Source organism: Populus alba, chromosome 5, assembly GCF_005239225.2.
Source record: "Populus alba chromosome 5, ASM523922v2, whole genome shotgun sequence".
NCBI lineage: Eukaryota > Viridiplantae > Streptophyta > Magnoliopsida > Malpighiales > Salicaceae > Populus > Populus alba.
Window position 1 is genome coordinate 8,001,669 of NC_133288.1, and position 18,768 is coordinate 8,020,436.

General features: G+C 38.0%; 1 pseudogene; it reads left to right on the top strand.

The window, feature by feature from the left end:
- The first annotated feature begins 4,465 nt into the window (after nt 1-4,465).
- Nucleotides 4,466-14,593, top strand: LOC118030072 (probable LRR receptor-like serine/threonine-protein kinase At1g29720; annotated as a pseudogene).
- The last annotated feature ends 4,175 nt before the right edge of the window (nt 14,594-18,768 follow it).

Genomic DNA, 18,768 nt, shown 5'->3' on the forward strand with positions numbered 1-18,768 from the left:
TTTGTATTTTGTATTATGGAAAGAAAAGACAAGAAAGAAAAAAGAAAAGAAAAGAAACAAAAAAAATAAAATAGTGAAATATGAATGTGTGTGGTTGTATTTTTTATTATATGTTATTGAATTATAAAAATTAAAAAAGGACAAAAAGAATTATTTGTTAATTTAAATATGGTTAAAATATCTCAAGGACAAATAAAATCAAGTTGTATTTTCCATGAAAATATGAGGACAAGTTTCTACATTATATTCGGGGATTTAATAACTGATTTATTCAAGCCTAAGAATTTAATTAATATTTTAAATTTTCAAATCACATCAGAACACGAAGCAGCTTATCTCAGGTAGGGTGTGTTAGGGGTGCTAATACCTTCCCTAACCACAACCAGTCCCTTACCCATGATCTCTGACAAGACCAGTACATCAGGTTTCCTAGTAGCCCTCAATAAATTACTAGGTGGCGACTCCCACGAACGAATTCAAAGCAAATGCAACAACGAGAAAAATCGCCAGCCGATGTCGCGCGCCTGATTATTTTTTTGGGGTGCGACAAGATGGATGGCAATGCTATTGCTAACATACATTTAGCACTAGCTGATGAAGTCTTATCAAGTGTGGCGGAGAAGAAAACAGCTAAGGAGATATGGGAGACTCTAACCAAGCTATATGAGTCCAAGTCTTTGCATAATAAGATTTTCTTAAAGCGGAGACTTTATACCCTTCGAATGGCAGAAACCACGTCGGTGACTGACCACATCAACACAATAAGAACTCTATTTTCACAACTCACTACGTTGGGTCAACAAATAAAGGAAAATGAACGTGTAGAGCTTCTACTTCAAAGTCTTCCTGATTCGTATGATCAGCTTATTATCAACCTGACCAATAATATCCTCTGAGACTATTTAGTCTTCGATGATGTTGCAGCTGCTATCTTGGAAGAAGAAAATAGGCGCAAAAACAAAGGAGACAGAAACAGTTCAAACCAAGCTGAGGCATTGTTGGTGTCAAGAGGAAGATCAACAGAACGTGGCTCCAGTGGGAGTCAAAGGCAGGGGAGGTCCAAATCAAGAAGTAAGAAGACTGTGAAATGCTACAACTATGGCAGAAAAGGGCACTTCAAAAAGGATTGTTGGTTTAAAAAGGGTATAGAGAATACTACAGAGTCATCAAAACCTCAAGGATGTGTTGCAAGCACCTCAGAAGATGGAGAGGTTTTATATAGTGAAGCAGCAAACAATCTCTACGATAGAGAAGGAGCTCACTGAGGTCTGGCTAATGGATTCAGGAGCAACATGGCATATGACCCCTAGACGGGATTGGTTCCATACATACGAACCTATCTCTGAAGGCAAAGTGTTCATGGGTGATAATCATGCTTTAGAGATTGCTGGCATTGGCACCATAAAATTGAAGATGTATGATGGCTTAATTCGTACTATTTCAGGAGTGCGACATGTGAAAGACTTAAAGAAGAATCTTTTGTCCGTAGGACAATTTGATAGTCTTGGCTGTAAGATTCGAACAGACAATGGAATCATGAAAATTGTCAAAGGAGCGCTGGTGGTTTTAAAGGCAAGAAAGACAGTTGCAAACATGTTTGTATTAATGGGAGAAACACATCATGGGGCAGAAGCATCAATCGCATCAGCCAATCCTGCAGAAGAGAAGACGATGATGTGGCATCAAAAACTAGGCCACATGTCAGAGAAAGGTTTAAAGGTTCTCTCTGATCAGAAGTTACTCCCTGGGCTTACAAAGGTTACTTTACCTTTTTGTGAGCACTGTGTTACAAGCAAACAACACAGGTTGAAGTTTGGCACGTCAACAACTAAGAGCAAATGCATCTTAGACCTGATTCACTCTGATGTTTGGCAAGCACCGGTTGTATCCTTGGGAGGAGCAAGATACTTTGCATCATTCATAGATGACTTCTCCAGGAGATGTTGGGTGTATCCAATTAGAAGGAAGGCAGATGTGTTCGCAGTTTTTAAAACCTTCAAAGCGCGGGTAGAACTTGAATCTGAAAAGAAGATCAAGTGTTTGAGGACTGACAATGGAGGAGAATATACCAGTGATGAATTTGATAACTTCTGTCAACATGAAGGTATCAAAAGTCAGTTCACAACGGCATACACTCCACAACAAAATGGAGTGGCAGAGCGGATGAACAGAACTCTACTGGAAAGAACAAGAGCAATGTTGAAGGCTGCAGGTCTAGAAAAGTCATTCTGGGCAGAAGCAGTCAATACTGCCTGTTATGTGATAAATCGATCTCCGTCAACTGCAATTGAGTTGAAGACACCGATGGAGATGTGGACTGGAAAGCCAGCTGATTATTCTCGATTGCATATATTTGGAAGTCCTGTGTACGTGATGTACAATACTCAAGAAGTCAGCAAGCTGGATTCAAAATCCAGAAAATGTGTATTCTTGGGATATGCTGATGGAGTGAAGGGGTATCGCTTGTGGGATCCCACTGCCCACAAGGTAGTCATCAGCAGAGATGTGATATTTGCAGAAGATAAAATGCAAATGGAAGAAAATAATAGCATTTTAAAGGAGACTACAGAAGTCCAGATGGAAAATATTCAGAATCGTACTTCTTCTGAAGCTGCACCAGAGCATGAAGAACAAGAACAAATAGAGTCTGAAACTCCTGAATTTCGACGGTCAACTCGTGAAAGAAGACCACCGGCTTGGCACTCAAAATATGTTACTGAGAGCAACATTGCATACTATCTTCTAACAGAGGATGGAGAGCCATCAACTTTCCATGAGGCTATCAAAAGCACAGATGTATCTATGTGGATGACAACAATGCAAGAGGAGATTGAAGCTCTGCACAAGAATAACACTTGGGATCTTGTTCCGCTACCACAAGGAAGAAAGGCCATTGGCAACAAATGGGTTTACAAGATAAAACGTGATGGCAATGATCAAGTGGAGCGGTATCGTGCAAGATTGGTGGTGAAAGGATATGCTCAGAAAGAAGGAATAGACTTTAATGAGATATTTTCTCCGGTGGTACGACTTACTACAATCAGAGTAGTCTTGGCGATGTGTGCTATATTTGATCTTCACTTAGAGCAGTTAGATGTGAAAACTGCATTTCTTCATGGAGAACTTGTAGAAGAAATTTATATGCTCCAACCAGAGGGTTTTGCTGAAACAGGCAAGGAGAACTTGGTTTGCAGGTTGAACAAATCTCTATACGGTCTCAAACAGGCGCCGAGGTGTTGGTACAAGAGATTTGATTCTTTCATAATTAGCCTTGGGTACAACAGACTCAGTTCAGACCATTGTACGTATTACAAGAGGTTTGAAGAAAATGATGTTTTCATCATTCTGTTGTTGTACGTGGATGACATGTTGGTAATAGGCCCCAACAAAGATCGAGTCCAAGAATTGAAGGCACAGTTGGCTAGGGAGTTTGATATGAAGGACTTGGGACCAGCAAACAAGATTCTAGGGATGCAAATTGACCGAGACAGAAGTAAGAGGAAGATTTGGCTTTCTCAGAAGAATTATTTAAAGAAGATCTTGCGACGCTTCAACATGCAAGATTGTAAGCCAATTTCCACCCCACTTCCTGTTAACTTCAAATTATCCTCAAGTATGTCTCTTAGCAATGAAGCAGAGAGGATGGAGATGTCTCGAGTACCGTATGCATCAGCAGTGGGAAGTTTAATGTTTGCCATGATATGTACAAGACCAGACATTGCACAAGCAGTGGGAGCAGCCAGTCGATACATGGCAAATCCTGGTAGAGAGCATTGGAATACTATCAAGAGGATCTTGAGATACATCAAGGGTACCTCAGATGCCGCATTATGTTATGGAGGATCAGAATTTACTATCAGAGGTTATGTTGACTCAGATTTTGCTGGTGACCTTGAGAAAAGAAAATCCACTACAGGCTATGTGTTCATAATTGCAGGAGGAGCTGTGAGCTGGGTCTCTAAACTTCAGACTGTTGTAGCGTTATCCACAACAGAAGTTGAGTATATGGCAGCTACACAGGCTTGTAAAGAAGCAATATGGCTAAAGAAACTTATAGAGGAGCTCGGGCACAAACAAGAGAAGATTCTTTTGTATTGTGATAGTCAGAGTGCCTTGCATATTGCAAGGAATCCAGCGTTTCATTCAAGAACAAAACATATAGATGTTCAGTATCACTTTGTTCGCGAAATGGTGGAAGATGGAAGTGTGGATTTTCAGAAGGTTCACACAAAGGAAAACCCAACAGATGCTTCAACCAAACCAATCAACACTGATAAGTATATATGGTGCAGATCCTCTTGTGGCCTAGCAGAAACATAAGCAGCATGAAGATGGCAAGTATTGAAAGGATAGAAGAATCACAAATGATGAAGTGTGAAGACTTGATTCAATTATCAAAGTCTTCAAGTGGGAGAATGTGAAGCTAGCCACCAGCCACCTAAGTCAATAATGGTGGGAGTCAACAATGGTGGTGAAGCCATCCTTCCTTAGTCACAAATTGTAGGCACCAAACTTGTGCCACTTGCCTTGCCCCTTGTATTTGCATGGATGTTTGCCTATAAATAGGCAATGCATCCAAGCATTGTAAACACACCACAAGAGAGAAACAAGAGAGGAAGAGAAGAGTGAGAGAGGGAAAGTAATCCCACAAAATTGTGAGGTATTTGTGAGAGAGTAACTGAGGTGTTTTCTCCTAGTAATAGAGAGATTCTTAGTTGTTCTCCTATTATTTGAGAGAGGTTGTAATTCCCACATTACTAGTAAAATCCTTCTATACTTGCCCGTGGACGTAGCCAAATTGGGTGAACCACGTAAATTCTTGTGTGTCTAATTTCTCATTTTAATTCTATTCTTTGCCTTTTATCTTGTCGGGTTTGCATGCCAGTATCCTAACAGATATAACTGCTGATGATTGATCAACCATTAATATTTTAAAAGTGGTCTTCTGAGTGAATCTTGATAATCTAAGGCTACATATATATTCTGAAAATATGTGGTTTTTTTTTTAATCTTGCTTAGCATTTCATTTCACTTATTATTTTTAATTTTGTTGAGGTTCATATTCATATTTATGATTCCCTTGGCTTCTTGCAGTGATGTTTCCTACAATAACTTTTCATTGCTGCCAAGCTGTCAATATTACCAGTAAGGATATCTATTTTCTTAAATTTGGGATACTCCTGGTTACTGCGAAACTTAATGATTTGAATCTATAAACCAGGGATATAAACACGTACAGGAGTTCATTCATCAAGAATAACTTGTAAGGCTCCTCTTATACACTCTGGATAGCGATATTTTTAGTATTTCAATCTGGTAGTTGTCATACCAAGTCCAATAATCTTGTTCCAACTAAAAAAAACCACAACTGATACAATGTAAAACAGGTGTATATATGCTTAGCAGAAATCTAGGAGGAAATGAGGTCCCATGGATAAAATTTCAAAAATTCCCTTCTGGGATATTTTAAAGGGATTTCTTAAATGCAGAAAGGCAGGTAAATATGGTTGAAATTCAATATCAACTAAGATTTAAACTAATAAAATTTAAAGTTAATAAGAGTTTTAATATTAAATAAAAGAGAAATCATAGTTAATATAGGAATCTTGATGAAGAAGGATTTGTAATAGACTAGTTTATTAGAATTCTTGTTTAAATTAGTTTATTAGAATCCTTGTTAGATTTGAATTTCCTTTGAATAGTTTCATTCCTTAATTATCTAGGACTTGAGGCCTTTAAAAGGCTTGTAATCTTAACCATTATATGCAAGTTAAGAGAAATATAGAGAATAGCTAGAAAGGTATATCTTTAGAGAAAACTCTTAATAAAATATTATTCATCTCATTCTTCTTCTTGTTCTTATATTTATTCTTATAAATTAGCTACCACACCCTAACATTCTTTTCTTTTCAAACAAATATCCCTTATAAAAATTCACCCCCTAAAGACTAAAAACATCTTTGCAATGGTGGAACATGCGTTAACAGAATATGCTGCTAATCATGTAAACCATTTCATATTCATATCTAGTTTTCAGGGGAAAAAATACATTATATATCAAATGCTAAGCAGGATTTTAACTGAATGCCTTTGCAGTTAAATCTGCAATTTATATTTATATCTTTAAACCTATCCAGATTTTCTCTCTTAGCACAAACTTGGTATCTCTAGGATCAATATACCAGGCCATGTCCTTGTAGCTTTTAAATTAAATAGAAATCATCAATTATATACGTTGTTGGTTAATGCTGAATGAATGAATGAAGAACATAAGAATGTGACATGCTTTATTATTCATTTACCCAAGATTATAAGCACAAACACTCATGAAGAACAGCCATGCTCCGATTTCTCAATAATGCTAATTCTTGAGGCATGGTTTCGATATTTGATTCTTATATTGCAGTTTGCAGAACCATTTGAAATTCTTACTATAATTTCCATGTCTTACAGAAGCGGACTTCTTCCATGCTCAGGCATACATGAGTGCCCCAAAAGTATGATATTCTTTTCCCTCCTTAAATGAGAAGTAACAAAGTTCTTTAAAATCAAAGCACATCTGTTTCAAATTTATCAGCATACCGAAATCAGTACTAATTTTAATGTAGATTTTTTGGCCTTGATTATACATTCTATTCTGCACACAGATCTATTAAGGATGTATTCATTCTCAGTTTTGTTGGACAAGGATTTATCTATAACCAAAACATGGCCTTAAGCAGAGCTTGAGCACCACACGTTTTCACCATCTATGTCACTAATCGGAAAACCGAAAGGTTGACAGAAACAGCCTTCATGGACTCGAGTTGAACACTGATTGTGACAAGCCACTTGGAAAAGTATTAGCCAATGACTAATCGATTTGAAGCTGTATAGTAGAGTAAAAACTCTAGTTGTAGAGCAAAGGGATCCAAAAATCTTAACACTTACACGCCCCTACGATATGAGAAGAATATTTGCAACTGTTCTAATGGTGTCCTAATTTGACGTCTTGCAGGTTATCGTTCATTCCATGTAAACTGTGGTGGACCGGATGTAACCAGTCGGAGTATCTTGTATGAAGGTGAGGGAAACATTGAAAGTGATGCTGCTATGATTTATAACAAAGGATCAAACTGGGGATTCAGCAACACAGGAGATTTTATGGATGATAATAATGAAGGCTCCCGATATAAACTTACTTCAAACTACTCGTATTTCCCAACGGATACGGTGTATTCTACAGCACGCAGAGCTGCAATCTCTCTCACTTATTATGGATATTGTCTAGAAAATGGGAGTACACTGTTAAACTCGACTTTGCTGAGATACAATTCACAGGTGACGAATTGTTCAAAAGAGTTGGAAAACGCTTTTTTGACATTTATATTAGGTAATTGAGATTAAATTATCCAAAAAGATTTTTTTTTTCTTTTCAAAAAGATCCTTTTAACTTGGGATTTGTTTTCCAGGGTAAACTAGAGAGAAAAGATTTTAATATTGAGGTGGCTGCTAATGGATCCAACAAAGCTTATTCTATAGAATTCAGTGCCATTGTGACAGACAATACCTTGGAGATCCGTTTATACTGGAATGTAAAAGGGACTACTTGCATTCCAGAAAGAGGAAATTACGGTCCTCTTATTTCTGCAATAACTGTATGCTCAGACATGTTTTATATATATATTCCCAGCATTTCATTTGAAAGTCACTGACTTTGCGATTTCATTATATACAATGATCTTTATCAATTAAGTTAAAATGAAAACCGAGTAATGATATTAGAGTTTTATTCAACAAGTAATTACGAATTTAAATCTCACCACCCATTAGACTTAGACTTGGTCTTTTCCCCAACCAGTTGCATAATTAACAAACAAATTCTTCCTTATGAACCTGGCTTTGATTTTCATCTTAACTGTATGTAAGCTTCTACTCGGTTCATTATACCTTCTAAGAAGCACTTTATGGTTTGTTGTTTTCAGGCCAGAGAACTTATTGTCCAGGTGAGAAGTGAACTGCTGCCCTACAATGATTTATTGTCCCATTGGCTTTCTGTGTTTGTACGTGTAACTTTGTTTAATTTCAGAACCTGGAGAAGCAAGTAAAACACCTATCGTAGTTGGAGTTGTCACTTCAGCCTTACTCCTCGTTTTCTTGGTAATGGGTGTTATTTGTTGGAAATTCTATTTTAGAGACAAGTTCATGAGAGAACGAGGTACATTGAAATCAATCATCTGCGTGCTAAAGCCTTTTCCTTAATTAGTTAATTAGCAGCTTTTACACACGCAAACATCTAGAATATAACACATCCGTGTTGGAATATTGCCAATTATATGGTTGCCATTGTCAAAGAAGATGGCTGTCATTGTCAAAGAAGGAGCCTACAATGGTGGCTTGTTGGTTGTAGCCACCAACTATTGACTAATGTCAAAGTTTGGTAAGTTTGGCAACCACCATTGTTGACAAAAGTGCAAGAGAAGCTACCATGAATGCCTATAAATAGAGGCATACATTAGAGAGCAAAATGAGAGAGCAAAGTGAGAGGAAAGTAGAGCCAAAGATGTGAGAAATATAGGAGAGAGTGGGCTGCCAAGGGCAGCCAGCAGTAGCTGCCATTGCAGCACTGAGAAGAGAGAAATAGAGTGAGGTTGAGAGTTGCCAAAGACGGGATGATTCCTCCTCCTCTATTGTTGTAAATCTTGTTCTCTTCCTATATAATCAAATGGCTTCTCCCGTGGATGTAGGCAGTTTGCCGAACCACGTTAAATATTGTGTGTCAGTGTGCTTACTCCTCCCATGAGCAATTATCAGTACATCACCGGTCGCCGGATTTTGCCCTACAATTGGTATCAGAGCATAGTGGGACCCACCTGTCAGCATAGTGGGACCCACCTGTCACGTCATTAGCCATGAGCCGAGCCGAACTGGAGCCGAGCCGAGCCGCGAGCCGAGGGATAGGATTCTGTGCAGCAGAGTCTACGTGCAACCGGATCTGAGATTGAATCTGAGCCGTTGATTAGGCCAGAATTGTTTTGATCAAATCTTAGCCGTCTGAAGTGTGATTTGGACGATTCAAGACATGTTTCCAGCTAATTTGATCATTCCAGATGCAATGGTACGGTCCGATCATTGAGATTCGAGACCAAAAATGGCAGTGGTGAATTATTAAAGAGAGATTGCCCAATCAGGAGGCATCTGAGGGTCTGGATTGAGGTCGATGGAGATGAAGAAGAAGAAGGTGCACATGTTTGCCCAATTACATGTGCTGAACCGTTAAATGGGAAAATTTATTGCCTTGATGGAAGGCAAAATTGGGACACTCAGGACACCCGAGATGTGGATGATTTAAGGTGTAGAGTGGAAATTGATGAAGACCAATCTTAACAAATCTAAGCACTGGTAGTCTCACCAGATGTTGAGAAATCAGGTATAAAACTAGGATATCCCAGATCACTTGTAAAGGAAAGCTGCAACAAAGCTAGCAAATGGTTGTATATACAAAAAGGCAGTACGGTGGATAGATACGTTTTAAGAAGTTTTGTATAGGAGATTGGGTTTTAAGCGGGACCAGTGTGACCCCTCCAAATCTTTCCTGGGAACTTGCTTAGTTGAAGGATCATCCACACAGTACTATTTTTGTATATGTAACAGTTTGTAATGAAACTGTTGAAGACTAGCAAGATGACAGCTTAAAGGAACAGTTGGGTTCCATATGTTCAAGAATATGATGGAGTGGTGATTTCTCCAAAGAAGTTAGATTTGGTGACTGTGATTTCTCGAAGGGAGAATTGATGAAGACCCTGATAATGGAAGAGAAATACAGCAAGAGGATAAAGATTGGCACCCTATTTTGACTTGGATAAATGTTGCGACAGGATGAGCTACTGTCAAACATAAAAGCAAAGAATTGGGAGAAATCTGGAGAACCGAAATTGCACGAGAGCACGCGGAGATTGTGCAGGAGTACCCGTAGGATCCAACGAGGTATTGTAATGAGACAATAGGTGCAAGGACAAGAAGAGTTCCCAGATGAAGCTCAGAGCAGAGACTGTGTGAAAAAGTTGTACAACAAGAAGTCTCTTGTGCTCTTGATAAAGGCAACAAGTGAGGACCTTTCCAATGCATGCAAGGATGGAAAGATGAGTTGTTGCAGAAGCACCGAATTAAGGGGGTGCGACCGCCTATGATGAAAGGCGAAGACACCAAAGAGAGTTGGTGTGGGTGGAGCTATCAAGCGGAAAGGGATAGAAGCTCCAAACATAGAAAATGAGATGGAAAACTGCGAAGAGTGCACCGCAACTTTCTCTTTCTATGTGATCAGTGGTAGTGATCTCTCCCAAGTCCACATGGTGGTAGAGAATCTTGGAGCCACTAGAGACATCCGCTATGAAGGAGGATGAGACAGTCTCATGACGACAGGCGGAGACACCTCAGACAGAAGGTGTGAGGACCATGATATGGGTCCATGTTCAGACCGTCTCATGACGACAGGAGGAGACACCTCAAACAATAGGTGTGAGGACCATGGTATGAGTCCAAGATCAAGCCGTCTCATGACGATAGGCGAAGATACCTCAAACAGAAGGTGTGAGGACCATGATATGGGTCCATGTTCAGACCATCTCATGACGACAGGAGGAGACACCTCAGACGAAAGGTGTGAGGACCATGGTATGAGTCCAAGATCAAGCCGTCTCATGACGATAGGCGAAGACACCTCAGACAGAAGGTGTGAGGACCATGACATGAGTCCGTGTTCAGACCGTCTCATGAAGACAGGCGGAGACACCTCAAATAGAAGGTGTGGGGACCATGATATGAGTCCATGTTTAGGCCGTCTCATGATGACAGGTGGAGATACCTCAGTAGAAGGTGTGAGGACCATGGTATGAGTCCATGTTTAGACCATCTCATGATGACAGGCGAAGACACCTCAGACAGTAGATGTGAGGACCATGATATGAGTCCATGTTTAGACCATCTCATGACGACAGTCGGAGACACCTCAGACGAAAGGTGTGAGGACCATGGTATGAGTCTAGATTCAGACCGCCGCATGACGACGAGCGGAGACACCTCAGGAGAAGGTGTGAGGGCTATGATAAGAGCCCTAGTTCAGAACGCCCTAGAGCCAATGTGATGGCTAGATATGAGTTGATAAGTGTATAGCCAATGAAGTGGCTATGATGAGTATGAAGACAAATGCAGGATTGACTTTCATGGATATTGCCCCCATGCTAAAGATCAATGAGCTAGAAGATATTTGGCTTGGACAATAAGTGGATGACTTGTGGAGCATTAAGACGCGACTGCTATGAAGGAGCAGAGGGCATGTGCAGGTTTCGAGAACAAGTTGACTCTTGTCAAGGTGGTGAGCTCGGTAATGACATTGTAATACTCAGAGTATGGAGATAGATATGGATCAACCTTTAATGGGTTGCCCCCATGGTTAAAGGTGGAGAGCTACCTGGACTCTTATGACTAAAAGCGAGAGACTCACGGAGAAGTAAGGCGTGGTTCCTAGGGTGGAACAGAGGGCAGACGCAACTCCTGGATGAGTAGACTCTTGGAAGAGTGGTGGGCTTGTGATCATATTGAGATACTCAGATAATGACTGTCGCACTTGGAATATCCGTTTGAGGGGGTGTTGTAAGCCTTGGTGTGAGGCTTGATAAATCATTCCGGACCGAGCATGGTTGATACGCTCGAAGGGGAATGTTATGTCCCAGAGATAAGCGTTAACACTCTTCAGATGAGATGTGACAAACCATCTGGTTGAAGTGATCCTTTAGAGTAAGCAAAGGGGTGCTTGGTTGACTCTGGTGATTGAAAGGTTTGGCAAGTACCTGTAAACTTGGCCAAAGATGCTCTCAGAATGGTAAGCTTGGAAGAGCTGCAGGATGCAAGCATGTGCTGAAGAAGCAAGAGGACAATTACCCATATAAATGGCAAAGGGGGTGATTGTTGGAATATTGCCAATTATATGGTTGCCATTGTCAAAGAAGATGGATGTCATTGTCAAAGAAGGAGGCTACAATGGTGGCTTGTTGGTTGTAGCCACCAACTATTGACTAATGTCAAAGTTTGGTAAGTTTGGCAACCACCATTGTTGACAAAAGTGCAAGAGAAGCTACCATGAATGCCTATAAATAGAGGCATACATTAGAGAGCAAAATGAGAGAGCAAAGTGAGAGGAAAGTAGAGCCAAAGATGTGAGAAATATAGGAGAGAGTGGGCTGCCAAGGGCAGCCAGCAGTAGCTGCCATTGCAGCACTAAGAAGAGAGAAATAGAGTGAGGTTGAGAGTTGCCAAAGAGGGGATGATTCCTCCTCCTCTATTGTTGTAAATCTTGTTCTCTTCTATATAATCAAATCGGCTTCTCCCGTGGATGGTAGGCGGTTTTTGCCGAACACGTTAAATATTGTGTGTCAGTGTGCTTACTCCTCCCATGAGCAATTATCAGTACATCACCGGTCGCCGGATTCCGCCCTACGATCCACGCATTGATGATGTTGAAGCATTTCCCTTTTGTCACCAACAATTATGTGCAGATCTCAAGGGGCTAGATCCGTATACAAGGTCTGTCACTCTAATATTCTCTTGCATATTATCCCAGTTGATCATTGGACCTTTTGTTTGATCATGCAAAATGTCTACAATAAATTCAATGCAGGGTAAATTGTCAGATGGAACTCTCATTGCTGTTAAGCAGCTATCTCCTAAATCCAGGCAAGGAAACCGAGAATTTGTGAATGAAATAGGCATGATATTGGTTTACAGCATCCAATCTTGTAAACGCTTTATGGATGCTGTATTGAAGGAGATCAGTTGCTTCTGGTGTACGAATACATGGAAAACAACTCCCTCGCCAAAGCACTTTTTGGTAACCATAATGGCATCTGATTACTTTCCAGTAAAATCTTCTTCTTTTTTGAATAATAGCATCGACTAGCAAATTTTAAGTCATTTTATTTAGTGAGCCTCCTTTACTGGATTAGCTACAGGTTCAGAAGCAAGTTTTCTGATGCTGGATTGGCCAACAAGATATAAGATATGTGTTGGAATAGCCAGAGGTTTAGCATTTCTCCATGAAGAATCTGCAATCAGGATTGTTCACAGAGACATCAAAGGTACAAATGTATTACTGGACAAAGATCTAAGTGCCAAGATATCAGACTTTGGACTAGCTAAGCTCAATGAAGAGGAGAACACTCACATCAGCACTCGTGTTGCTGGAACCATGTAAGTTTTAATCAAGACTTAATTTGCAGCTTCCTTTATTCAGTGATCGCAATATACTCCGTTAGAGTCACTAATCTGGCATGGTTCTGATTTCAGAGGATATATGGCTCCAGAATATGCGTTGTGGGGTTATTTAACAGACAAAGCAGATGTTTATAGTTTTGGAGTTGTTGCTTTAGAAATTGTCAGTGGAAGAAGCAATTCGAGCTACAGGACAACAAATGAATTCGTATGTCTTCTTGACTGGGTAAGTTACGAGTCTGTTCTTGTTGCTATCTTGAATCCATGATGCATTAGGCACTACTCCTCTCTGCAAATACTTTACTCTTTGCTTTCACAGACACATGTACTGCAAAAAAAGGGAAATTTAATGGAGATAGTGGACCCAAAGCTGCAGTCTGAATTCAACAAGGAAGAGGCTGAGAGGATGATCAAATTGGCTCTCTTATGCACCAATGCATCTCCATCTCTAAGGCCTGCAATGTCAGAAGTGGTGAGCATGCTTGAAGGACAGACCAGCATCCAGGAGATGATCTCAGATCCTAGCATTTATGGTGATGGTTTACACTCCAAACTTCTCAAAGGCCACTATCAGTAGGTCATGGACCAGAGTTTAAACAGCACACAAGACCTCTTTCCTCGATCTGATAAATCATGGATTGGAAATTCCTCTACATCTGCCCATGATCTTGTTGGTGGGAGAAACCACTGGTGGTGGCTCTGATTCCAATTGTTGGGGATTCTACTTCCCCTGCGGAACGGTGGTGTTCATGATCATTGCTAAAAAAAGGCTAAGCACACTAGCACATGATATTTAACGTGGTTCGGCAAATTATCTACATCCACGAGAGAGATCGATATTATTAGAGATAGAGAAAGAATACAACACACGGAGGAGGATCACATCCACTCAACTCCTATCTCTCACTGCTACATAGGGCAGCAGCTGCATATAAGGCAGCAGGGTTGCTGGTGGCAGCCCTTCTCTTTCTTTCTCTCTTCTTCTCTCTTTTGTAGCTCTCCTACAAGACTCTCTCTCTCATTTTGTGCTGCACTCTTGGTGTCTATTTATAGGCTTCAATGACAGCTCCTCTTACTTCTTTGTCAACAATGGTGGCTGACAAACTTACTAAACTTTGACATTAGACAATGGTTGTTGGCTGCCACAACAACCCACCATTGTAGCCTCCTTCTTTGACAATGTCAAGGGGCTGCAAATGCTATACCAGCAGCCCTCTTTGACTCTCATATGGCAGCCATCTTCTTTTACAATAGCAACATAATTGGTAATATTCCAACAGATCTTTACCCCATCAATCCGGAGTCCATAAATTTAAACATCAGTGAAACCTCGTCCTTAATTGAATAAAGCCAAAGACATGCTTGGAGCTTCGTTTGTAATCATACAATGATGATACTGAGGATCAACATTTAGACGTCTACACGTCTTGTTGCTTACCATCCATCTTCGTATGCTTATGGATTTATAATTCTATATATGTATTAATTACCTGTTGCGATATTTACCAGCTGGAATCTTGTCATCAACCCTTGTTGGCTTGGAGAGACAGAAATGAAAAGGAATCAAATCTAAGTAGCTAAAGGTCATTCTCACCAATTTAAGAATCTGTCCCACTCCACATGTTTCTGATGCTTCAGCCTCCGCATGGACTTCTTCAGTGTTGCCGAGTGAAAACATTTTACATTCACAAAGTATTTTCTGAAAAATAACGAGACCATTTTTTATAATATATGCACAACCCACGTATTATTTTTTATAATCTAGCTCTAATTTGTCATGCTAGAAAAATTTAAAATGATATTTTTATATAAATATTGAGAAAAAAAATATATTAGATTGACTCAGATTAACTCGGGTTAACTTGTTAAATTTATATCCCGAGTCATGAATCATAATAACCATATAAAAAAAATAAAAAAAAATAACGCTTAATTCTTAATTAGCTCAATGTTTAATGATGAAATTAAAAATAAAATCATAAAAAAAGAATAATTTGAATCAACCTGGATTAACTTGTCGAACTTGAATCATGAGACCATGATAATCCTATAAAAAAGCAAATCATGAAATATTATTGACTTCAATTCTCAATAGAGAATGATGTAATTGAAAAAAGAAATTCAATTAAAAAGAGAGTAAAATCCAAGATACATGTTATGAGATCGTGATAACCCTATAAAAAACAAATAAAAAAAATAATTATGAATCTCAATTCCTAATTAATTCAATGCTGGAAAATAAAATAAAAAAATATTAATTAAAAAAATAATCTGAATCAATCCAAATTAACCTTCCAAACTTGTATCACAAGTTAGGATAACTCCACTCAAATTATGAAATTTAATTACAATTAACCCAATATTAAAAGAAAAACTAAAAAAATATCAATTGAAAAAGAGAAAAATATAAGTTAAATTAAATTAATCTGCAGAACTCATGAATTGAGTGATAAAAATAGAATAATCCTATAAAAAAAAATAATTTATAATAAATTTAATGTTGAAAAATAAAAATAAAATTATATTAAAAAAATCATTATTTCAATCAAACAGTGTTATTAAAGTACATCTTTTTTTAGTTCTTGTTAATTATTATTATAAAATAATATGGATTTATAAATTTAGGATTCACTTTAAAAAAAAAGTTAAAAAGAATATATAAGTCAGAGGATTTAATAAAGCGTAGAATTAGTTTAACAAAACCAAGGAGCTTAATCGAAGAAATATTAAAATTCAGAACTGATTTAGCCACAAGGGCCGATCACCACCGACAACCCACAAACGCAAGGCAATCCCCACGACTTCCATCACCGTTTTCCCAGGTCATCTCCCACGAGACGCCATTGGAGGCGTGAAGATAGCCACCACCAACAGCCCTGTAGTGGCAGGACTCCTGGAATCCGAGACCCAGCAGGATACTAACACCCCAGCGAGCTTTATCCTCCTCCCCGGAAGGAAGAGGCGTGCTGGAAGACTACCACACAAGCCCCTATAAAAAGCTAACTAAGCAGCCATCGCAGGGGGGGAGATCAAAGGAGAAAGGAGAGAGATAGGAGAGAAAAAAAAGACTTCTAACAAGAGAACAATACGGGCAAAAAATAAAAAATAAGAAACAGGACACTAGAAACAGGACTGAGGGATATACAACTGGGAGGCGATCAGAGGAGAAGAAAAACACAAACAAAAAAGAAACAGAACACAGACGGAGAAAACAGAGGCACACAGGGCGGACGACGAATAGACAACCAAAGGAAAAAAAAAACAGGAGAATGACAGAGAAGAAAGTGTCTGTTCGGCCAGCAACCTCAAGCTTTCCATCACCATCATCTTCATCTTCAAGTGACAACTCCAGGTACGCCTTTCTTTCTGACCACTTTCTGCATTTCTAAATTGTTAAACAGTGCGAGGATAAGGTAATATTAATTATCTTCGCACTGTACAGTGCACGCGTGAACCTGCTGTCTAAGCTGGTTACTGATCTGAACCAGAAACCAGATCAGGTAGACCTAGCCTGTCCAGATTATTATTAACAATACTTAAAAAATGTAGGGAAAATAATCTAGTTTTTTCTACCTTTTTATTTTTGTTATACTAATATTTTTATTTTCATTTTTTACATGTTTTTTTTCCATGATTTGCATTTATTTTTTTAAATGCTAAAGCAAAAAATTGCTGCTTTTCATTGCCCACCCCATTGCCATATGTGTAGAGTGAATTAACTACTGTTCACTTAAATAGTGCCAGGTGAATTAATTCACGAGTTAATATTCATTGATCGCGTTTTACCCGGTAAAAACTAGTGTTTAATAATTGTATATTTTTTCATGAGTAACTGTACATTTTTTTTTTAATTGTATTTTTTCTTGAAAAATTAGTGTTTAATATTATTCAATAATACTATATAAATTAGAAGGAGATCGCATGATGACATATCATTTTTAGAATTTGATCGCAATTCTAATTTTATTTATATGATGATATTTTACCTTATTTATTGTACGCTCAAAAGACAATGAAAACTGTAGTCCTTATCGGATGAATTTCATATGTGATGAAATTATAGATAAGCTAATGGAACAATAAAAAATATTTGATATAAAGTATTATTTATTTAATGATGTAATATAGGTGTTAAATCTACAGTATTTAAATTAAATTATCAATATATATATATATATATATATATATATATATATTGACACGATCAAAAGATTGATGTCTTCTCCCAAGTGCAGGAGTGTCGAAGTAATAATAACCCGGCAAGACCGGGGTCCAACCACAGAGAGGTTAATTGTATAAATTATAAATAACAAGACGACGACAAACAACAACAAGAATAATAATAGTAATAGTAATAATAATATTAATTGTAGTAGTAGGAATAATAATAATAATAATAATAATAATAATAATATTCAGTACGTGGCGTTGTTATACATGAGAATGATTTAAAAGATCGGGTCACAGGTTTCCAGCCTATATACTGATTTTATGATAATAATAGTAATAATAATAATAATAATAATAGTATTATAGGCCAAAATTCGGAATTATTGATTTGATGACTAATTGTTTAGTGGGTGGCCAACTTTTGACTTTGTGAAAATCTTTATCTTCTTGTTTGAATAAAACGAAAATTCTAGCATCAGAACTGGGTCCACTTGAAAACATGAAAGTTGTAGGAAATTGACTCATCTTTCCAGAAAAAAAAAATGGAGGTGATTTAGACTTCTAGAACTCCAGATATGGGCCAAACACTGAAAAGTGTTCGGGCTGCAGGACATATTCAGACTTCTCCGTTGTTGCTATGATTTGGACTTGAAAACGGCCTTGTTAGATTTTTATGTTCACATGAAAGTTGTAGGCCTATGTCTCACCAAGTTTTTGTAAAAATTTGAGATCATTTGTACATCTAGAACTCGAGATATGACCCAAATACCAAATAGTGTTCCAGTTTGGACTGCACCAACATCTCTTTTCTAAGCTTCACCCTTCTTTATCTTCAAAATTTTAGTAGTTGAATTCATCAATCAATCCTTTGATTTATGTGATAAGCCCGCATTTAAGATGAACATTTACCATATATTAAGGCATTTTATAATATTAGACTTGTTATTATAAAACATGCTTTAGTTAAGGAGTTATTGATACTTTAAGTGTAAAATGATGATATAAAAAACCTTGATAAATATGCATTTTTAAGTACTAATCATATATCTATATATATATATATTAGTTATTTTATAACCTCAATTTGAAAAATATTTAACCAAACACATTAAAACTACTTTTATTCAACTTCAATTTCAACCACATTTTTAACCAAATATATATAAATATCAAACCAACCTCAACAAATTTTTTTTTTATAAAATAATTTTTTTCAAACTACAACCACAAAAGTTACCACAACCAAAAGTTACAAGTATAATGTGTTGTTGGTGCAGCCGTAGATGTATTGTCAGGCATGAAAAAAAGATTTTAAAAACATGAATGATTTGTCCCACGTCCGTCCAGTATAAA